We start from the raw sequence: 24,070 nt of genomic DNA on the forward strand, positions 1-24,070 counted from the left end.
TTTCTCCAGGTACTCCAAAATGTAGAAAAGCAAGGCAAATGTTGAATGGCCCGCTGGCTGGTTTAACACTGGCTGTTTATCTTAATTTTATGGCCCCAAACTTGCCTGCCCCAATAGGTGGAATAATCAAGTTCTTAGAACCCAAAATGATAAACAGGAAATAATGGCTGTCCGAGAGAGAGAGGATCTAGCACATGGTTTCCCAAGACAAATTTACATAAGTCTCAATTCAAACGAATGATTTTCTCCTACTAGTCTGAATTGGGAAAGGAAAGGGTTAAGGAGAGGTTTTCCTCTTCCTCTCTTGATACAGCACTGCAGAGAGGAAGATCTGGTAGAGTAGACAAGAGTGCAGCGAGCATTCCGAGAATTCCCGCCTTCCCAGCCTCAGTCAGCGGCCACAGGAGTGCATCTGCAACACCTCAGCTGCCTCTCATTAGGTGCCAGAAACTAGAGGGGATGAGAAATTTACTCTTCTCCTCCATAACAAAAGACAAATTAACAAGAGAAGCACACAAGTTATCTGTGTGACTCAGGAGCCTTCAGAAATGAAGGTGAGTGCTTAGCCTAGCAGTCCTAGCAGTCCTAGCAGTCGCAGTGCCAGCTAAGAGGCCCAGGCCCCACTGACGGTGCTGGGGCTTGATACTCAACTCCAGCTCCTGATTCCAGTTTCCCTGTGCAGACTCTGGGAGGCTGCAGGTGGATTGGGTTGGGTACCTGCAACCCATATGCGAGACCTGGATTGAGTTCCTGGGTCCTGTCTTTGATCAGGCCCAATCTTGGTTGTTGTGGGCATTTGAGGGAATGAACCCAGCAGATAGAAGTTCACTCATTCTGTCTTTCTGCCTTTTATTTATTTACTTATTTATTTTTAAAAGATTTTTATTTATTTATTTGACAGAGTTACAGACAGTGAGAGACAGAGAGAAAGGTCTTCCTTCCGTTGGTTCACTCCCCAAATGGCTGCCGTGGCCTGCGCACCGCGCTAATCCGAAGGCAGGAGCCAGGTGCTTCTTCTGGTCTCCCTTGGGGTGCAGGGCCCAAGCACTTGGGCCATCCTCCACTGCACTCCCTGGGCCACAGCAGAGAGCTGGACTGGAAGAGGAGCAATCGGGACTATAATCCGGCGCCCATATGGGATGCTGGCGCCGCAGGCAGAGGATTAACCAAGTGAGTCACGGTGCTGGCCCCATCTGCCTTTTAAATAATTCTAAGAAAATGAAAAACAGGGAAATGAAAAGTACATTTTTAGGCTAAGTTAGGTGAAGAAGTGGATGCTTATGAAGTATGATTGGACAAAAGGAGAATTATCTGATGGTGATGACTTAGGGGAAGGGCAACTTAGCCAGGCCTCTGTGTTCACATTCCTTTGTGCTTTCAGAGATAAATGTGGTCTTTGACTCTGAACATACAATGAGCTGTCTCACAGGAGGGTCTGCGACCCACTTCAGAAGAAGGTCAGGAAATTCTTTACTAGGTTTTACAGTCTGCTTCCTGGGAGAATGGTAGGAGATCTTCTGGCTTCTGCAGTTTTCTCAAATGTTAAGGTATTGAACATCACCATGACCAAATTGGTGTGACCTTAATTAACAATTAATGAGTGGCTGGCACCGCGGCTCAACAGGCTAATCCTCCGCCTAGCAGCACCCGCACACCGGGTTCTAGTCCCAGTCGGGGCGCCGGATTCTGCCCCGGTTGCCCCTCTTCCAGGCCAGCTGTCTGCTGTGGCCAGGGAGTGCAGTGGAGGATGGCCCAAGTGCTTGGGCCCTGCACCCCATGGGAGACCAGGAGAAGCACCTGGCTCCTGCCTTTGGATTAGCGTGGTGCGCCGGCCGCGGCGGCCATTGGAGGGTGAACCAACGGCAAAGGAAGACCTTTCTCTCTGTCTCTCTCTCACTGTCCACTCTGCCTGTCAAGAAAAAAAAAAAAACAAACAAACAAACAAACAATTAATGAGGTGTTGGGAGGAAAGGAGCCAGTGTTTGGCCTAGAGGTTAAGTTTGGGATGCCTGCCTTCCATGTGGGAGCCCCTGGGTTTGATACTGGCTCTGGCTCCTGGTTCCAGCTTCCAGTGAATGCATACTCTGGGAAGCGGCAGAGATGGTTCAAGTATTCGGGCACCTGCCACTCCCAAGGGAGACACAGATTGAATTCTTGGTTCCTGGCTTTGGCCTGGCCCAGCACTGTCTTTTACAGGCATATAGGAAGTAAAGCAGCAGATGGGTGATCTCTGTTTATCTCTTTCTCTGCCTCCCAAATAAAAGGAAAAACAAAAAAAACAAAAATCAAAGGCACACAGTGGAGTGTGAGATGCGTTGGCTTCCCTGTGGCTTGTGGAGAGCTGGGTAACCTTATAGGTGTGGGGCCTGCTGGGATGGTGACATGGTAGGGAGGTGACAGAAGAGGACAGGTAGTGAGGAGTGCCCTGGGGCAGGTGCCCAAGTGCATGGGAGCTCTGTCTGCATGGCCTCAGACAAGGCGCCTCACTTCTCAGAGATGTTACTGCATTGGGGAAGGGGTGAGGGGGTTGGCTGGGCTGTCTCCATGTGCTCCATCTGAGACCTTCATGCAAGCTTCCCATCACTTAAACTCAGGTTCCATCTGGAAACCAGTGAAGAAAATTTATTTATCAGAGGCTTAAAGTCTGGTCAGAGGAAGCCTCTAGGTATAGTGGAGAAATGTTTGAGAAAAAAACCTGACCCAGGACTGACACTGTGGCATAGTGGGTAAAGCTGCCGCTTGCAGTGCCGGCATCCCATGTGGGTGCTGGTTCAAGTCCTGGAAGCTCCACCTCTGATCCAGCTCTCTGCTGTGGCCTGGGAAAGCAGTGGAGGATGGTCCAGGTCCTTGGGTCCCTGCACCCACGTGGGAGACCCTGAGGAGGCTCCTGGCTCCTGGCTTCGGATCAGCGCAGCTCCAGCTGTTGCGGATGGAAGTCTCTCTCTCTCTGCCTCTTCCTCTCTGTAACTCTACCTTTCAAATAAATAAACAGATCTTTAAAAAACAACACTAAAACCTGACCCATGTTCTATGCATTATTTCACAGGAAGTAAAGGTTTGAGACATTCTTAAATTAAACTTGACTTCTTCAACAGGGGAAAAGGTTGGAGGGTTAAATGGTGGCCCACACACAAGGGATGTCCACCTGAATCTGTCAATGTGGCTTTATCTGGAAATGAGTTTTGTAGATGTCACTCAAGGCTGACACTAACTCCCATCACATGCATCTTTAGAAGAAAAGAGAAGGCATTCAAGGGAGAAGCTCACATGAGAAACTTGGCAGAGATTGGAGGGTGGCAGTTCTGAGCCAAGGGAGGCCAAGGTGGGTTGGCACAGCAGGAGTCCGGACAGACGTATTGGAGGAGTTCCCCTCAGTGTCTCCAGGAGGCACCAGCCCCGACAACATCTTGATCTTGAATTTCTGACTTCCAGAGTGATCAGAGAATACTTTCTGTTGCAGCAGCCCCAGGGAACCAATCCTCAGGGTATGGCGGCAGCACTGATATTTACTGCATGTGCTAAACAAGTTTCACATTCCTTATGTTGTGAAACAGGGACTATCTCCTTTCCATTTTACTGGTTAGCAGACTCAGGCTCAGAGAGGTTAAGGCTCCGGCCTGAGACCACACAGCTAATAGGTAGTGCTATGGGGCCAAACCCAGTACTTCTTCTATTTTTTTTTTTTTTTAAGATTTATTTATTTATTTGAAAGTCAAGAGTTACACAGACAGAGGAGAGGCAGAGAGAGAGAGAGAAACAGAGAGAAAGAGAGAGAGAGTTCTTTCATCCACTGGTTTGCTCCCCAATTGGCTGCAATGGCCAGAGCTTTGCCGATTCGAAGCCAGGAGCCAGGAGCCTCTTCCAGGTCTTCCACATGGGTGCAGGGGCCCAAGGACTTGGGCCATCTTCTACTGCTTTCCAAGACCATAGAAGCAAGCTGGATTGGAAGTGGAGCAGCTGGGACTTGAACTGGTGCCCATATGGGATGCTGGCACTGCAGGCCGCGGCTTTAACCCGCTGGGCCACAGTGCCGGCCCCATTATGTTGGTTTTAACCTCTCAGGTGTGCCTCCTGCCTGTCAGTGTGTGGTGGTGATGGAGCCAGACAGGTGCTCTGTTCTCTGGCACCTCTTGCTCCAGCTGGGCTGAGGGGGATCGGAGTTTACAGGGCCTCTTTAAACTCCAAAGAGGGTGGGACCCAGGGCTTGGTGGAGGATTCCCTTTCCTCCACAGGCTACTTGAGTTGGAGAGCTGTGCCCTTCCTCAGTTGCGGACGTGTGGGGGAGGTGAAAAGCCTCTGCTCTTTGGGCAGAGTTGTGGAGTCCATTTGGTGCCTTCTGGGGAAGTCAGTTGCTGTGAGAAGGAATGGAAAATGTGAAAGTGCATTTCAGAGGAACAGGGGGTGCCTTTGTGTAAGCAGTCCTGCAAAAACGCTTAAAGCTGTAGCCAGCTGGAAACCATCGAGAGGCATTTCTATAGACAAATGATATTCCTACCAGGACCCTCCCTTCTGAAGCCCCTCAAGATTCACTGCCTAGCTCGAGGGGACACAGGTGCACAGGGAGGTGGCAGCCTTCCCCTGCTGTCACGGAGACATCCGCTGGAAGCCCAAACATGGGAGACTCTCTCTGTGTTAACTGTGTCACTGCTGTGTTGGAAGGAAAGGAAGGAGACGTTGACTATCCCAGCCTTTCTGTTAGGATGAGCAGTTTAAAAACTTATGTTGAAGTTTGCAAGAGCCCATGTCTCTTTTTGAAAATTTTGAGAGACAGAGATGGGTAGAAAGAGATTTTCCATCTATTGGTTTACTCTCCAAATGCCCACAACAGCCAGGGCTGGGCCAGCCTGAAGCCAGGAGCCTGAAACTCAATTTCAGTCTCCCACATAGGTGGTAGGAATCTAAGTGCTTAAGCCATCTTTTGCTTCCTTCCAGGGTATGCATCAGCAGGAATCTGGAATCAGAAGCAGGGCAGCCAGCAGTCCCGTATTGGCTGTGAGTGTCCCAAGCAGTGACTTAACTACTGTGTTAAACATGTACCCCAAGCCAGTTTTTCAAAAATGATACTTGGTCTTCTTGGTTTTTGTTTGAGGGCACAGGCCCACTGTCTGAGAACCCTAATCCCAAAGGTCTCCATTCTTGGTCAGAACCCAGCTATGGCTTGGGGACTTGGGATGTCGATAGAGTCACAGAACCTCCATAATTATGAGGATAATAGTAAGGAATGTCTCCTTTGTTTTGAGAATCTATTCATTTGTTTTGAAAGGCAGAGTGACAGAGAAGGAGAGAGATCTTCCTCAGTGGCTGGAGCTGGACCATGCCAAAGCAAAAAGCCAGAAAATCTATCCAGGACTTCAACGTAGGAAGTAGGGATTCAAGTACTTGGGCCACTGTCTGCTGTTTGACAGGCACATTAGCAGGGAGCATGATTGGAAGCAGAGTAGCTGGGACTTGAACTGGTACTCTCATATGGGATATGGGTGTTGTAAGTGGCAGCTTAACCTGCTGTGCCACAATGCCTGCTACATTAGGAATATTCCTAAAGCACCTCAGAGTTTAATAATTGCATTTGTCCCCACTATCTCATTTAATTTTCACTTCTCTGTGATGTAACTATTATCACAGCATGACAGATCTGAAAACCAAAGCCTTAGAAAGTCATCTGAACAATCTGCTTATACTGGAAACCTGATTAAATAAGGCTATATTTGTAAAGCACCAAGAATGTATCCTGGCATTTAATAAGTACCCAATAAATGAAGCCACTTGTCATTGCCTTCATCTTGCTTATTGTTAATTACTACCTGATAGACTTGGCACTGCAGCCCAGTTTGCTGACTCTGCGCTGTTAATTTTTTCTAAAACAAGAGTGTCCTTTCCTACTTGTCATTACTTCTTTAGAATTTTGTTCTCCTTTCTTCTCTCTCTCCCCTCCTGCATCCTCCTCTTTGAGTTAAGCTAATGAACAAGAACCAGCAGATTGTTAGTGCAACCTGAATGCAACACATCAGTCTATCAGTCACCAGTTTGATTGGGGAGATCTGACTGGACAACTCTTATATTGTAGAGCAATATAAAATACAAATATAACAAAATTTTTTTTCAGATAGAGGACTGATGTTGAGTAGAGCCAATCAGCAGAAGGTTCTGGCACGCCAGTGAGACTAGAGAAGGAGATAGAACATTTGAGAAGTTTGCAGAAAAAGTTTCTTGGACTTTGAATGGGCACACAGTTAAATCCTTTCCTCCCTCTACCTTCATAGGAGTCAAAATCTGTACATCCCAACTTTGGTTAGGGAGCTATGTTGGAGAAGTCTATATTTCATGGCATTTGAGTTTGAGTGTGAGCACAGATCTTTGACCATTGCCCAGGATAAAAAGAGAAGTGGGTGGGGTGGATATCTTCGCCTCATTTCTTCTGAAATGCTCCCACACAAACAAGCTTTGTTTAATCATCTATTGCTCAAGAGAAGAATTCCTATTCCCTTGGGCTGTTGAGCAGAAGGCTCAAACTTTCCTATAGATACTTGTGAAGAGTGGCATGGGAAGGGGTATGGAGGTTGTAGAGAGAAGAGCTGGCCCCACTCACATGCCCAGGATGACAAGCCTGGGGATCAGGGACTGGGTGTTGCTACTTTTACATGGTGGGTACCATTTGCAGCCTTAGGAAAGTGTAAGGATGGAGGCAAAGAGTCATATTTCAGCCCGCTTGGAGACAAGGATCAAAGCTTGTCTTCAAGGAGTGTTGAATCAGCTCCCCTTTCCAAATCAGATGGAAGGCACCTCCAGCTTGGTTGAGCTGACTTACAGAGCTTAGATAAAGAGTGAAAATTTTTTTTTTATTTGACAGGTAGAGTAGACAGTGAGAGAGAGAGACAGAGAGGAAGGTCTTCCTTCCTTGGTTCACTCCCCAAATGGCCGCCACCGCCGGTGCTGCACCGATCCGAAGCTAGGAGCCAGGTGCTTCCTCCTGGTCTCCCATGCGGATGCAGGGGCCCAAGCACGTGGGCCATCCTCCACTGCCCTCCCAGGGCCACAGCAGAGACCTGGACTGGAAGAGGAGCAACTGGGACTAGAACCCAGCACCCATATGGGATGCTGGTGCCGCAGGCAGAGGATTAGCCAAGTGAGCCACCCCAAAAGCACCCAAAGACTGAAATCTTGAGATTAATTACCTACCCATGGTGTGGTCCAACTAAAGTGATTGACTTTCAAGCTTTAATTATCCAGTAGATGTTTAAAGGGATATAGGAGGAGCATCGAACTCTGGACACTGCTCCCATGATACAGACTGAATTTTATGGGCAAAAGTCTTCCAGTGTGTAGGAGGCAGTCTGGAATGGGGATAGACACTGGACCTAAGGTCACAGGCAACTTGGGAAAATTCCATCAGCTCTCTTAAGTCTGTGATTTACAAATATATAAAATAATAGGGCAGTCTCAAAGGCTCTCTAGTGTCTTTGTATAGTTCTTTGAGTCCACTGAATAGGCGATTTATTAAATTCTCCCAGAACACGTGAGACTTCAACTCTGGAATGAAAGGGAGAGGACACTGTGGCCTTGAAGTTGGTGCTGGCTGTTTCCCAATGTAGGGGGAAAGGTATATTCCTTTCAACAATGCGCTATAAGACAATAAATTTTGCTTTTTTATAATCATGAAGCAAACTATGTGACTTTGCCATCTGGGATGATTATTTTGTTCACTGGACAAACTTTTGTAGAGTTCATACCATTGGAATATGCTATGGCCGTTTGACTCAAATGGTGTGAGGTAAACCATAGATCACCTTATTTATCAGCTTCAAAAATAATGAAACTATTTTTACCCTCATCAGTCACTTGGCTGATGTGTGCCAAAGTCAAGGAGGTGGCTTTCTGACCATACAGGTGACTCAGCTGAGAGTGGAGCAACACAGAGGGAAAGAACAGAACTGGGTGTCAGGAGACCTTGGTAGCTTGTCCACAAGGCGTATGACCTTGAAGAAATACTCTTCTTCACTGCTCAGATTGCATAGCTGTAAATGAAGCATTTGATGGAGATGGTCTTTCAGATTCCTTCAGCATTAAAAATGTTATGATTATAGGGCTGTTTGACATATCGGTTAAGTCACCACTTGGGAATGCCCATACTCCACGTGGTAGTGCCTGGGCTCATGTTCTGTCTCCATGCATGGTTCAAGGTTTTTGCTAATGTGAATCCTGGGAGGCAGCAGGTGGTGAGTACTTGAATTCCTGTCATTCACATGGGAGACCTGGATTGACTTACTGTCTCCCTACTTTGGCCTGATCCAGCCCTGGCTATTGTGGGCAACTGGGGGAGTGAACCAGCAGATGGGAGATCTGTCTCTTTCTCTTTCGGCCTCTCAAATAAAAAAAAAATAAGAAACGTATGATTATGAACTCATTACCACTCCTGGAAAGAGCTCATGCATGGCGCATGTTCTGTGCATGGCAGGTTGGCCATGTTGAGCTCACCCAGGAGAAACAGTCACATGCATGCTTGGAGCTTTGTGCACAGAGAAGACACCAGGCTCAGAAGCCCTCAATGAGGCTCCTAAGATGATGCTCCTAGATTGATTGCCTGTGCCTTCAACTCTGAGCTATTTTGCAGCCCAGATCAACAAAAATGCTCTTTTTAAATAAGGAATTTCTGAAGTTAGTAGTGATCAAAGTTTATAGATTTGAAAGGTTAAATCTATATTCTAATAGTAAATAGGCAATGTTAAAAAAGCAAAAAAATAATAAATGAGGAACTTTCATCTGTTAGGTAACAGGTTGACAATATGCATGTGTTTGTTTCATTAGTAGGTATTTACCTGGAAACAACCAAAGTTTTGTGAAGACAATGGTGCCAGTTCCTAGTTTTCCACCTCCTCAAATGGAAGGGAAAATGGCCATTGTTTATACCCATACACATATGAAAAACCATATTTTCTGAGAAAAGATAGGATGTTTGAAGGTATAACGTTGGAAATGGCAGTGTAGAGAGTAGAGGGGGTGGGTTTTGGACTCGGAGCAAACAGAAGAATCTAGCTCTTTGTTTCTGATGCTTTTTGCAGATGTGACCTATTGGTTTTGACATCAGATGTTCGTCTGTCGCTTTGATTTATAGAGTGGCTAATTCTGGGGATGGAGAAATCAGGATGGAAATTTTGGAATATCAATCACAATCGTCATCTGCTTCCTTGTCTGGCGTGGCTATAATTTGTGGGCTCTACATGTAAATTAGACATTTTCTTCTTCAATAAAGAAACTAGAAAAAATAATGCCTGTGTGTATGTGCAAACAGCACTCACATCTGCTTTAAGGAGAAATGACAAAAAGTCTTAAGTTTATCTTTTATAAGTAGGGACAAGCTTTGTGCTCAACTTATTTATACCCAGCTCCCAACAACTTTATTTAGACTAGAGGTTTGCCTCTGACATTTGGAAGAATAGTAAAATCTAGTTGACAAAATTTACAACTCACTTCAATGTCTTGTGTTCCTTGTTTTGGATTTGGGAGTGCGGCAGGCTTCTGAGGAAGGTAGGTGAAGAGTAAGAGTTGTATGATGATTGGGAAAGGATACAGGGGAGACTGAATCTATGTGCTTCCCCTCCCCCACCCCCGGTAACCCCCAGATCACATGGACTTGGACATGACATGACCTTGGCTCTTCGAGGAGATGCTTCTGGGACAAAGGGGTGGAGAGCAGATCTTACAAGTTCTGGGCTAAAGAGGGCTCCGTTTTATCAAAGACCCCTCTACTCTCCCCCATTCTTTGTGCCTGAGATGCACCATCCAAAGAGCCTTGCTGAAGATTCGGGTTACTCTGTCTCTTCGGTGTCTGCAGTTCAAGAGCAACGACCAAGATTGCCTGTCTCTAGAATGCTGTTTGGTGATGGATGTGGTTTACCCTTTCAGACTAGCGCTGTGGGTCACTTTGGAAGCTTAGACAGTAGCCTGGAGAAGAGGAAAGAGGCCCTGTGGCTGACTGAGAAGAGACTCGGATTTAGTCTTGGCTGAACAGGTGGCCTGAATCTTACTGGCCTCTTTGATTTCACCTGTCAAATGAGGCTACTTCAGATGATGTCGAGAGTTGGGAACGTGCTATGTAGGCTCACAGGCACCTCACATTTTGGTGATCCTTTGCCTTGAGTGTTGGGTTGCCATTAATTTTCCATGGGGCTGTGCCATGCTGGAGGATGAACTGAGGATCTAGGGAGCAAGCCCTTTTGATAGTAGCTGTGCTGGGATAGGTTCATTATCATGTTTCTTCTTGCTGCCTTTGTCAAAGGTCTTTTTCTAGTAACCACTGAGCACGTTATATGGCCTAGACATCAGCTGGCAGAAGAATTCATTTTGTGGGAGGTCTCATTCTCCAGTGTGGGATTGGAGGGTTTGATAGAGCAGTCAGGACCCAGTTGATCAGAATGACAGCAACTCGGGAGTCTACCTGTAGCACTGGTTCCTTTCTAGCTCTGTAGGTTCAAAGTGGGTAGATCAACCCCTTCTCAGGAAAAGGCTCACATTTTCCTCTCATCTATAGGTTGCATGCACTGAGCAGTGGTCAGTGGGTGGGTGAGGTATCAGGCTTTGATCCTGTTGCCTCATCTCAAATTCTGTCTCCATGACTTAAGCCAAGTGACCTGCAATTCATAAACCTCCCTGAACTTGAGTTTTTTTTTTTTTTTTCAGCTGTAGAATGAGGATAATAACAATACCTACTGAGTCAGCTAAAAACAAGATAATTGGTCCCAGGTGCCTATCTGTGTGCTTGGCAACTGGTGAAATCTCAGTAATGTTAGATATTAGTACTGAATCTAGATGAAATTAGCATTTGCTTGGATTACAGCTGAAATCTTTGATAGATTGTATCTGTTCATCTGTTAGACCAGAGTTGGGCAAACTATATCCAGTACACCAAATGTAGCCCATTGCTTATGCTTGGAAATAAAGTTTCGTTAGAGCACAGACCAGTCCGTTCAGTCCATGCTGTCCTGTACTGCAGCTGCCAAGTTGAGTAGCTGTGACAGGAAGTGGGGTCTGCAAAACCTAAAATATTGACTGTCGGGTCCTTTCCTGTAAACGTTTGCCAGTCCCTGCAATAGACGATTGGCCCAGTTGGGTTCTCATTTCCCTCTGTGGCTGACTTGCTGCCTGATCTTTTTAACATTATTTAATTGGTTTGTTTTCCTCACGTTTAAGAGGAATGGTCAAGGAAACTTGGTTGGACATTTGGCACATGTTAGCCCCTGGAACTGAAATGTTACACTGTTACCATCATTGCTAACTTAACAAGAGGGTCAAATGCTGCCTGTATATGTGTAATTGCGCTTAAGGGAATGTGACCCTGGGCGATTGGACATGTTATAAGATGCCTTTCATGCTGGTCAAGGCAGGCTTAATTTCCTGCCTATTCTGGCTCTAACCCACAATCTTCATCTTTTCCTAATCCATGTACTTTGTAATTATTTTTAAAAGGAGAAAAATTGTAGCACAAATGGATCGAGTACAGCAGCCACATCAGATTAAGGTTTATTTTACACTGATATTATCAAGATCTTTAGTAAGGCTCCAAGAAATGCAGACATGGATAGTTTCCATACTTGACATTTTAAGACCGTGGCTGAACATAAAAATGTGAGAATGCAGATTATCCTAAAAATGACATTTTTATGATAAAAGTAATCTATTTAAAAAGTCACATGAATGGCTACAGCCATTTGACGTTGTTAACAATATAATGATGTGTTAAAATGCTAGAGGAAGGATTATGTCAGTGTTTGATGTTTTTATAAGTTGCTGCTGTATAAAAATGTCAAATAAGAATAATCTTAGACTCGACATTTTTCACTTGGTTTTCACTATCAAAATAGCTCGGTGAGTTCTGGATGCCTTTTTGCTCACACTTCTGGCTCTTCTTTCTCCTATATAATTTTCTGTGCCCAACCATGTCACCATTTCATTTCCTTCTCATTTTCTCTTCCTTTTAAAAGAGCTTTTGTTATTCTCCTCTATTCGCTTACAATCCTCTCCAATTTCCTCTTAATATAAAAGGAGAATGACTGCCTCTTTTTGGCAGGGAGGGTAGAAGGCAGGATCCTGAAATAGTATCCACGTATTTCCTCTGGCCACCTCCATGCCTTCTTTTCATGTAAGCAGACAGGAAGATATGCCAATTCTTTCATTTGGGGAAGTAAACTTGTTTTTCCTCCTTTTTTTATGTTGTCATTCTCAATTCTTTCCACTTTTCTGATTTCCACAATTAATTTTCCCTAACTGGGTCTTTTCTCGGTCCGATAAGGCAGAAAGGGGTTTATGCTCATGCTGTTATGCGAATGGCTGGTGCTCAGCTCAGTTCTGCTTGAGATAGGCAGGTGGTTAATGGAAAGAGCCTCCAACGCAAAGGATGCATTGGGGAAAAACTGTAGTTGGTGCTCTGAGCAGTTCACCTAGTTTAGGAACATGCTTGAGTCTCTGCTCTGTGTGTGTGTGTGTGTGTGTGTGTGTATGCACATGCATGTGCCAGAGTGCTTGCACAGGTGTGCGTCACTGGTGATGTGCTTTGCTGACACCTCTTCTTTGTGTATCCCCTACTGCATTTGTTCCTGGAAGTTCTGTTCTGAGTCCTCTTCTCATTCTTCACTCCCACAGGCATGTGTTTATCTGCCTCCAGGATTCAAATATGCCAGGTTAACACTGCTCCCTCTTGTACTACGATATATTGATCATCTGTTGTTCAACCCAAATGTGTGCAGAGGAAAGTCCATCATGAAATGCTGTACTTGGGACATATGGACTTGGTGACCTTACATAAATCAAGCATTTTTTTTCAACTTGATGAGATTTTTTTCCTCTTACTGTTTTATAAACAGGATGTTTTGAGAATTCTCCTCTCAGCAGGTCCTAAACACAAACTTGCAGTACTATTCTTATAAAATAATAAACAGCTTTGGGCTATAAAACCTTTCAAATTGTTTTTTTTTTTTCACAGAAGGGATTTGCATGCTGACTCATTCCTACTATATTTATAACCCATCGCCAAGCCACTGCCAAGGCAAGATTTCTAATAAAGCTGTGGAAATTACATGCATTGCAATGGGGCTGAATACATTTACATTTGTAGTATTTTAACATTTCCAAATTTATTGCAGATTACCTTGTTTGTGCATGTCTGTGCTTTAATGGTTTTTTATAGCAGAAAATAGTGGTTTATGATTGTATTCCCAGTAGAAATTTATTATGCATCCACCATATGGAGTGTTACATAAAAACGAAACTGGGAACACGAGTGGTTTTATTATTGCTTAGCAAGACCTACTGTACATTATTGGAAATTAGTGATAATAGAAATGTCAAAAAAAGCAAGTTTGGTTTATGACGGGAGTCTTCATTTTATGCTTAAATCGTCACAAAGATTTCAGATTTTGTTTTAGGATGAAAACAGTCCTTTGACAGCATCAGATAATATAACCGATCACAAGGTTCCTGTGTGTGATGTTAACTAAAGCAGTGATGGGCAGAAGGCTGAGTGCCAGTATCTACCTCCTGCACAAATCCACCTGTAGGTCAATGGCAACATTTCCTGCCGTCCCTGGCAGTCATAAGCTACTAGAATTTTCTATGGACATTGGTCACGGAAGCTGTTGCTGGAGCACATGGAATGTTTTCCTCTAGTTTTTTTCTGACTTAGCATTTGTCAGGCATCCTACTTGACGGATTTAAGGGATCTATTTCTGCTAGCATTCACAGTTCAGAGAAAGTATAACAGTGAGGACAAAAGAAGATTCACAGTTATGTCAATCAACATTTTACACAGGAATCTCTCAAGGGTAACCTAAATATGCATTCTGGAAGATGCATTAGTGGATGGTTCCTAAATTTTTGCATGTAAGTAGGGTAGGAAATAAACCTAGAGGTATTTTTTTTAAAGTACCTGAGGTTAGAAAAAAACTTGCTTTACATTTTACAGTCTATTTTATTTTTAAAATTTTATTTATTTGAAAGGCAGAGAGAAAATGCAAGCGAGCACAAGAGCACAAACCCATCTCTTGTTTGCTCCTCAAATACAATGGCTGGGGCAAGCCAAATCTAGAGCTAGCAGTTCAATCCAGGTCTCTTATTGGGTGCCAGGGACCCCATTACATGAGCCATCACCACTGCTTCCTAGAGTCTACACTGGCAGGAAGCTGGAGTCAGGAAACAGAACTGAAATTGAAACCAGGCACTCCAGTATGGAATGTGGGTGGCTTAACTGGTGTCTTAAACTCTAGGCTAAAAGCTAGCCTTTATAATTATTTTATAATCAAGACAGATTCCAATAAACATAATTAACAACACTGAGAAGTCAAACCATTTTGTATGACACCTTCTTGTACAGTTCTTTGCAAATGCATTTATTTGGAAATCTTTTGCTATTTCCAGTCACTGTTGTGCCCCTGGGAATGACAACCATCACAAGTGCAACCACATGGAGAATCAGGAAGGAAGGTTTCACCCATCAGGGACTCTGGAGTTTACCATTGTATGGGCAAGAGGGACAGAATACTTTGTATCTTTGATTCATGATCCTGAGTTATCTGCCAATGCCAAAACATTTGTTGTACAGACCACATGTGTTAATGTTCTAAATATGAAAACTTCTCAACAGAATTTACAAATGTAAAGCATTATAGGAAAAAAATCTCAAGAATTAGTTCACTGTTTGTCCTCTGTTTTTCTAGGTTTAGTGCTATTCCAGTGGACACAACTTGGTGATGGAACTATGAGCTCTGAGAATGTTTGCCTGCATAACTCCAGCCTGATCATTTTTTCTTACGTTCCAGCAAGATTTTAACACCTTTGCCACAAACAGCAAACGGTTCATTAAAAAAACTTGAAGTACACGTGTAAAGCACATTTTATACTCCATACAGACTGCATTTGAACTTTCGAGAAAACTTTAGCTCTGAGTGCCTGTGATGTCTTTGAAGCACGATATTCTGTACTTCATTTCTTATCTGACTGTCGTCTTCCCCATATGCAGCTGCAACTTCTGCCTTCTGCCAAGGGTGAAAACTTGGTGACAGTTTTTTAGCCATCAGGCAATTGGGACTTGCAAACAATTAAAAATTATTTCTACAAACTCTGTTGAAATAATGGGTAGGTGGCCAGCGCCGTGGCTCACTTGGTTAATCCTCCGCCTGCAGCACTGGCATCCCATATGGGCACCGGGTTCTAGTCCCAGTTGCTCCTCTTCCAGTCCAGCTCTCTGCTGTGGCCCAGGAAGGCAGTGGAGGATGGCCCAAGTGCTTGGGCCCTGCACCTGCATGGGAGACCAGGAGGAAGCGCCTGGCTCCTGGCTTCAGATCTGTACAGCGCACCAGCACTGTGAACTAACAGAAAAAGGAAGACCTTTCTCTCTGTCTCTCTCTCTCTTTCACTGTCTTACTCTGCCTGTCAAAAAAAAAAAAAAAAAAAAAAAGTAAGAAATAATGGGTAGAACCATAGGTATTACTGTGCCCTGAAAACTCATGCAAATTAAGAGGTTAAAGTAGTGACCGCTTAAGGGTTGATCATGGCCAGAAATGTATCTCTTTAACCATTTGCCTTGATATTCTATAAATACTGCCACTTTAGCTCTTATTAAGTCAGTGGTCAGAGGTGTTATTAAAATGCTGAGTAAGGTAGACATTTGGTGCAGGGGCTAAGATTCCATTTAGGGGGCTGGCACTGTGGCACAGCAGGTTAAAGCCCTGGACTGGAGTGCCAGCATCCCACATGGGCACCGCTTCTTGTCTCGGCTGCTCCTCTTCTGATCCAGCTCTCTGCTATGGCCTGGGAAAGCAGTAGAGGATGGCCCAAGTCTTTGGGCTCCTGCATCCATGTGGGAGACCCAGGGGAAGCTTCTGGCTCCTGGCTTTGGATTGGCTCAGCTCTGGCTGTTGTGGCCATCTGATAAGTGGGCCAGCAGATGGAAGACCTCTCTCTCTGTCTCTACCTCTCTCTGTAACTCTGTCTTTCAAATAAATAAAATAAATCTTTAAAAAAAAAAAAAGATGCCACTTGGGACAGCCACGTTCCATTTTGGAGTACTTGGATTGGAGTCTGGGCCCTGTGTCTGCTTCCACGTTCCTGCCCATGAGCACTCTGGGTGACAGAAGTGCTCAAGTGCTTCAGTCTCTGCCACCCACATGGGGAAACCCAGATTGAATGCCAGACTCTTGACTTTGGCCTGGCCCAGCCCTAGCTGTTGGCAGGCCTTTGGAGAAGAACTGGTGGATGGGAGATCTTATTGAGATCTCAGTAAGCTAGCTCTCAATAAGACTTGCATACTACCAGTTTCTCTCTCCAGTCTTTTTTTTTTTTTTTTTTTAAGATTTATTTATTTATTTGAGAGGCAGAGTTACAGAGAGAGAAGGAGAGACAAAGAGAGAGATCTTCCATCCACTGGTTCACTACACAAATGGCTGCAGTGGCTGGAGCTGGGCCAATCTAAAGCCAGGAGCCAGGAGCTTCTTCTGGGTCTCCCACATGGGTGCAGGGGCCTAAGCACTTGGGTCATTCTCCACTGATTGCCCAGGCCATTAGCAGGGAGCTGGATTGGAAATGGTGCAGCTGGGACTTGAACCAGCACCCATATGGGATGCTGGTGCTGCAGGCGGAGGCTTAACCTACTACACCACAGCACCAACCCTCTCTCCAGTCTTTCTAGTAGTATACATCATTTTCTTCTCAGGGTATGTAATGTCCTATGACATCTCATTTAAATTCATTATTACAGGGTTGGTATTGTGACATAGCAGGTAAAGTTGCCACCTGTAATATCGTCCTCCCCTACGGGCATTGGTTTGTATCACAGATGCTGTACTTCTGATCCAGCTCCCTACAAATTTCTGGGAAAATCAGTAGAAGATGGCCCAAGTGTATGCCATGTGGGAAACTTGGAAGAAGCCCCTCGATTTGGCCTGGCCCAGCACTCACTGTTGTGGTCATCTGTGAACCAGAGGATGGAAGATCTCACTCACTCTCTCTGTCTCTCCCTCTCTCCCTGTAACTCTGACTTTCAAATAAATAAATGAATCTTTTTTTAAAAAAAAATTCATTATTACAAAAGGCCAACAGCTCAAAGTGAGAAGCGTCATTTCCCAGACCAGGCAGAGAGGTGCCCAGGAAGAAGGTAACCAATGCAGAAAGAACAGACAGCAAGGCAGTGCTAATGAGATGGGGAAGGAAAAAGCAAATCAAAGATTTATCTGATAGTTTTCACATCAAACTGAAAGAAAAGTTGTGTGGAAAAATCATTGGTTGACTCCTGTACTTAAAAAAAACTAGGTTGAAATTTTTGCTACAAAAAATTCAAAACTTTCAGTTGCTTGTGGTCTGGCAGCGTTCTGTGGTATTTTGGAGATTGTAAACTTGGGAATAGGGTAGAAAAACCATACAGCAGATCTGAGCGTAGTGAGAAGCAGGCTATAAATTATACTTTTAACTCGCTCATGTATTTCTTCAAATGACTGACTTTTGGTCAAACACATGTTTGGCAGATGCGTCTGCTTAAAAACATGAAATACTTGTTTTGCACTTTTTCTGCTAGGAGAAATGACAGTGTTCATTGAATAAGTCACTTACCACCATTTCAATCGCATCTCTACAGTCTTTCCCGGAATGAGAGACTATTACAATAGCAGCCAATATGTTGACTCTCTGGAAATGTGTGAAAAATAATTGTGACATGTGATGTCAATTTTTAGCAGGCGATCTCTGGTGGGAAGAGGAACTATGAGAATCATCTGCGTGGTATTTTTCTTCCTAACCTACATGCTTTCCTTTCCAGGGAAAGCCACGTAATAGCTAGATAGGTGGCCAGAATCCTGATGGGTAGATTGGAGTGGGGTGGGAAAGAGAGAGAGTGCTTGTGTGCACGCTCGTGTGTGCGTGTGCAGTCTGAAAAAACCCTGCACGTAATGCTAATACTTAACCTTTGTTGAGGACAATCAGTTCATATGTTTGAATTTATAAACTCAACAGTCAAGAGGCTTTTCCTCTCATGTGCTCTCTATAATTTGGATTAGCTGCCAAATTATCCAAACACATAGTCTCAGTAACTAAGTTGGCTTAGTTAACCAAGAAACTAGCATTCTCAAGGATGTCCTAGAATCTATAATAAAAAATTCAGGGGTGGGTATTTGGGCTAGCAATTAAGATGCCTGCATCCCGTAGAGGAGTACCTGGGTTAGAGGTGCAGCCCTGGCTCCCAACACCAGTTTCCTAGTAATGCAGGTCCTGGAAGGCAGTAGTTGAGTCCTTACTACTCACGAGAGAGAACTGAGTTTCCAGTTCTTGGCTTATGTCTGGTCCAGTCCTGGACCATGTGGACATTTGAGGAATGAATCATTTATGGGATCTTTGTCTGTCTCTATCAAAGAATATATAAAAATTTAAAAATAATTTATTATATATTAAAACTTTTTTTGTATTTTTGTATAGATACACAAAAGAGAAGAACTTCTAAGAAGTATCATTTAAATTATCAGTGATTAATAGGTCCAACTGCATACTCTATTCCAAGTCTTTATCCACATGCAGTCTCATAATTTCTGTAGTTACTTCTAACTTTTCATTTATTTTTTTCTGAAATATAGATAGGTTGAACCTAGGAGTAAAACATCCTAGAGTGTGGAAGACTTTAACATTTCTTTAGAATTTCACACTAGCTTGGTGTCAAAACTTTTGAAGAAAAGTTCCAAATATCTTTCGATCTTTGTTGTAGCAACAAGGGGGTTTGATTTTATTTAGACTCAATAAAAGAAGACAGGCTTTTTAGTCTTTCTAAGCATTTCTGATCATCTTGTTTTCTTTTTTTTTTCTTTCTTTCTTTCTTTTTTTTTTTTTTTTGACAGGCAGAGTGGACAGTGAGAGAGAGAGAGAGAGAAAGGTCTTCCTTTGCCGTTGGTTCACCCTCCAATGGCCGCCGCGGCCGGCGCGCTGCGGCCGGCGCACCGCGCTGATCCGATGGCAGGAGCCAGGAGCCAGGTGCTTTTCCTGGTCTCCCATGGGGTGCAGGGCCCAAGCACCTGGGCCATCCTCCACTGCACTCCCTGGCCACAGCAGAGAGCTGGCCTGGAAGAGGGGCAACCGGGACAGAATCCGGCGCCCCGGATCATCTTGTTTTCTAACCAAAATCTTGAATGTTTTTTGTTGTTGTTGTGTTTTTTCATAGCCTCATTGTGGAAATAAAAAAGGAAGAAATTTATACGATATGAATACATAGTTTTATAGGCTCATGATTTTAATTTTAATGGTTTCTGTATTCTAATATCTTACTACTCATAGGTATTTTATTTAACTTGCATTATAAACATAACACACAAGAATGTTTTTATTATGTGTTGTATTTCCAATTACAAAGTTAATATATACTTGGATTTGATTTTCACTGTAAGCTTTAAACAGATTATAATAGGGTTTTAAACAGCGAGATAAAGAGTTTCTGGGTGAAACTCAATTTGGTAGTTTATGCTGGCTTTTCTTCCATCTGTAGAGTAAATAACCTCACATAGCTATATACAATGTCAGTACAAAGGAGAATTTGTGGTGAGTACCAAGTGTATGTCTGGGATTAAGCTAGGTACTTTTCTGTATGTTCACATTTATCTCTCTAGTAACCTCATGAAATTTCATTATACCTACATTTGTTTAAAAGAGTTTAGTTTTTATTTATTTGAAAGGCAGAGTGACAGATATTGGGAGAAATAGAGAAAGAGGTCTTCCAATTCCCTGGTTCACTGCCAAAATGGCTAAGGCTGGCCCAAGCAGAAGCCAGAACCCAGGACTCCATCTGGGTCTCTCACATGGGTGGTAGGGGCCCAAGCATTTGGACCATCTTCTGTTGCTTTCCCAGGAGCATTAGCAGGGAGCTGGATTGGAAGCAGAGCATCTGAGACTCTGATACAGAATGCCAGCATTGCATGTGGTGGCTTAACATGCTGTGCCACCATGCCAGCCCATATACTACTTTTAAAATGAATAAACTGAGAATCAGAGATTAAAGCATTTGCTCAAGATTCCAGTTTTTAAACTGCTGATCCTGGATTAATTATTATCACCATTGATAATGATAATCATTACAGCCACCTTTTATTTGGAACTTTCTAGGTGTCACACTCCCCAAATGTTTTGCCAACAGGCAGATTTCAGGCATCAAAGGGATTAAATATTCATATTTTATCAATGAAGATATGGATGATCTCCAGGGCCACATAGCTGTGAGTGACAGAGAGAGGTTTGACTTTTCTAGCATTATAATGCAATGCATTTTTGTGTTTCTCAAACTGTCATTATGTTTTTATTAATGGCAGTATCTGAATAAGTGACCAGTTTCTTGAAGGCCAACATTTTTCACTCATATAGTAAACTATGGCACACCTGTCATTGTCTTTTACAGTCTCACTGCTTTGTCATTATCCCTCCCACATGCTTCTTCTGCAACCTCTATTAACTGGCGATCTGGCAATCGGTCATTTTCATGGTGATTGAACATGCATTTATGTAAATCCAAAATTAAGGGTGGGCTTTACTCATCTGCTTTCCTTCCAAAATAGATGTGGAACTAAAATTGAGACATGGACTACGATGATTTATTGACATCTGACATGTCTGTCTGAAGCTTCGTTTGGCCAACTATTGCAAGCTTTTAAACCATTTCAAATGGTTTAAACCATTCCGCGAGCATCAGTCAAAACACATGAGGGCCAGGAGCTTTTCCTGCACAGCTGCTCTGCAGAGGGGATCACATGGCAAGACTTGCCATCTCTGCAGAACCTTTGTCAGGAGCCAGGGCCTTCCTTCCTAGGGAGAGAAGCCTGCCTCGGCTGACTGGCTGGCCCCAGGGGGGAGGGAATGTCACATTATTTGCATTCTTTCCATTCTTTTCTTGACTTTGATTTTGCTCTGGCACTTATCTAAACACAGAACTATCAGTGCCTCTATTTCTTTGTTCATTCTGTTTTCTTGGCCAAGGAGAAGTAATAATGGATTAAAATTCCCAAGTGCCTGCTCTTGGCTGTGAAATAGCAACGGGCATCATTTAGCCACCTACTTGAGGAGTCTAACAGGAACCTTATCTGAATCCTTCCCTCACTTTTGGCTTCTGTTGGTTTCTGGGTATCAGAGAAGACAGCCCCCGCTTAGACTGTTCTCTGAATTTGGGAGGTGACAGATCCCTTAGAACCATGAACTGTCAGTGCTACAGCATCCCCAAGCCCCTCCTGTCCTGATCATGCAAGGATTGATTTCTTCTTTTCAAGGTTGAGCTGCTTCTGAGTTATAGAATAATGTCAGATGGTCCAAGACCCTGAGAGAGGCAAACTTCAACACTTACTGAGCTCTCCTCTGTGTTACAGAAATCAGGCTTGTTTCCTGGGCAGAGCTGGTGCTTGACAAGCTGATGAAATGTTTCTTCACCTATCTCTGGTGAGAATCATTTAAATATGGAGCCCATTGTTGACTTGGAAAAAGAAGTCTTTTAGCTGTTGTACAATTAAATAATGTTATTTTACTAATAATGTTATTTCAACTAATAGACTTTCAATTTTTCTTTAATTCATAGGATATCCACTCATCCTATTCATTCAACAAAGACTTAGGCACCTGCTAGGGAAGTAGGTGGGGTGTTGTGGTTCAGAACCACAAACTACAGAATCAGACAACCTGGTTTCACATCCTGGCTCCTCCATTAATGAACTCTGTAATCGTGGACGTGATGTTTAGCCTCTCCTGCCTTAATATACCTATTTGTAAAATAGAAATAATTATAATACTTGTCTCATAGGATTGTTTGAAGAATTTGATATAGGAAGCCCTTGGCTTGTAGGCATCCCTGAACAGCCCCTGTCTTATTCAGTAAGGCCCCATGCTGGTTCTGCTGTGGTTTCAACTACCAAAAGAAATGTCCCTTCCCTGAAACTGTTGCTAATGTACTTTAGATAGTCAAAGCACACACACACACACACACATAATATACAGTTTATTAACAGTATGGCATCATTCACATACAAGGGTGCTTCCAAGTATTCTTGGGAAGATAGATTAAAAGATAAGCTTATTTTGGTGCAAAAAAGTTTTGAAATCCATGCATTGTTTTTTTTTTTTTTTTCATAATACTCATTTTCCATGCAGTTTTTGAAGGCCAGAGTATCAATAATTTCTCATGTCCCTTTCAAGTTTAAGATGCTAATATACAGACTGGAGACTTCATAAGAAGCTGTGATTCTGTGCCTGTGTAGTCAAGGAAAGCTTGAAGGAGGAGGAAGACTGGACCAATCCCACATTACCTGTTACTCGTAACATTCTGCCTCTTCTCACTATCCTTCTTCCAACCATTGACCTCATCTACTTGAACTTCCCAGTGGCCCTTATGCGCTCTGCACACAAACTCTTCCTTCTTCCTTCATTGTGCTTTGTTTTTCCCAGTTATAACAGAATTCTGTTTTTGAACAGTGAGTCATTTGCCACTAAAATTACCCAGCACTCGTGACTCTCTCACTTCCCAGCACACTCCCCTTCCCCCCCCCCCCCCCCAGCCTCCTTGCTCACCTCCCTCCTGCCCTTTACCTCATCTTTATCCTGACTCTTCAGCAAGGCAGGAGAGATTGGTGGCATCCAGAACCTGGGACTTTGCATGATGACTTTCTCAGGATATTACCAGTGGGTTGGAAATCCAGCATCTTCACAGAATTTATGTATGTGTGCATCTGACCAGTTGATCTGGGAATAGACAGATTGAATCCTGATGCACACTTGGCAGTCATGGACAATCTAGTGGGTGTAATTTCTGGAGAACTGGGTAAATGTCACCACTTTTAGGATGAAATGCACATTATCCATCAGGCTGAAAACCCTTGTTTTCAACAGATGGAATAAAAAAAAATGTCCGTAGGGCCTTGGAAAAAGGTCGTGCTAAAGAATAGCCCTTGTGAATGTCAGAGCCAGACAAGTGTCCTTTGGTTAATAGGTGCATGACAAGGGTGGTGTTTGGTTGCACAAGGCTGAGGAGGGAGCACTTTTCTCACCCAGCAAGTAGAGGCATGGGATGCCCTCACCTCATCTGCAGAGCAGCCATGACACATGTGGCTGCTGCATGGACCCCATAGTGACACTGGGAGATGAGAAGAGGAAGATGTCAGACTGTATCTGGCAACCCTCCCACTCTAAAAAAACCACAGGTTCCTGAGTCACTGGAGTTATCCCCAGCCTTCCCAGACCCCAGCCGTGCTCTTAAGCTGACCATGAATTTCCGAGTTGCCCAGACACTGAGCTTTTCTGGAAAAGTGTTTACAATCTGTTATGCCTGGATAGTCCCATTTAACACCCCACAGCTTTTCATCTAGGATGGGATCCAGGGAGGCCACTAATTAACTGTGTGACCTTGGGAAAGTCGTAGTCATTGGGCTGAATAATAACCAGGACTCCTTCCAACTCTGGGTTGCCCGGATTTCCATTCTTACACTTATCTCCCTGTTTCCCCAAACTCTTTCTTCATTGGCTCTAGGTGGAAAATTCTTCATATTGTGCTTAACAGGCTGTTAAATTACCTTAATTAAAGTGTCAAGGGATGAGAATTGAAGATTACTCAGAGCTGCCACCCCAACCCTTCCCTGGCCAGCTGGAGAAGGCTTTTGCCAAGCAGATTGAAATGTGCACTATTTAGCAAGTTCTTTATGGGTTAACACCAAGCCTCTGTACTCTATGGTGGATGAAATGAAACTGAGACAAAAAGTCCATATTTGACAGACTTGCCAGAAGCCAGAAAATGATGCCTTCATCAAATCCAAGACTCCCCATAGCAAAAGGCCTTGACAATGGTTTTGGGCAGGGGGAATGTCGGGGGAGAAAAAAGTTCCAACCCTGCTGTGATCTCTCCCCACGTGGGTCAAGGTACCCCTCTTCAAAAGTTAGGGGTTGAGCCTGCTGCTGGAGTTCTCGGGGCAATTTATGCGACCTACTATTTCTGGCATGCTTCTGCGTTTGGAGAGCTGCATCTTGGAAACATTACATTGCCTGGTTTGACGTTTTAATAAGAAAAGCAAACTCTTCACAAATCCTGTATTCG

The 24,070-nt window shown here is 43.7% G+C and overlaps 1 protein-coding gene across 5 annotated transcripts in view; it reads left to right on the forward strand.

Moving 5' to 3' along the window:
* Nucleotides 1-24,070, forward strand: part of LOC138845860 (uncharacterized) — a 214,817-nt gene that overhangs the window by 144,385 nt on the left and 46,362 nt on the right. For 4 of the 5 annotated variants that reach the window (XR_016222558.1, XR_016222556.1, XM_089315429.1 and 1 more), the window contains one exon: nucleotides 14,703-14,864. The exons of the other annotated variant lie outside the window; for it this stretch is intronic. The gene's annotated coding sequence lies outside the window, so the exon portion shown is untranslated. Of the gene's footprint in view, nucleotides 1-14,702; nucleotides 14,865-24,070 lie in introns of those variants that run through there. 5 annotated transcript variants of the gene reach the window in all.

This window comes from Oryctolagus cuniculus, chromosome 16, assembly GCF_051225735.1.
Source record: "Oryctolagus cuniculus isolate XC-2025 breed Fujian yellow rabbit chromosome 16, ASM5122573v1, whole genome shotgun sequence".
Taxonomy (NCBI): domain Eukaryota; kingdom Metazoa; phylum Chordata; class Mammalia; order Lagomorpha; family Leporidae; genus Oryctolagus; species Oryctolagus cuniculus.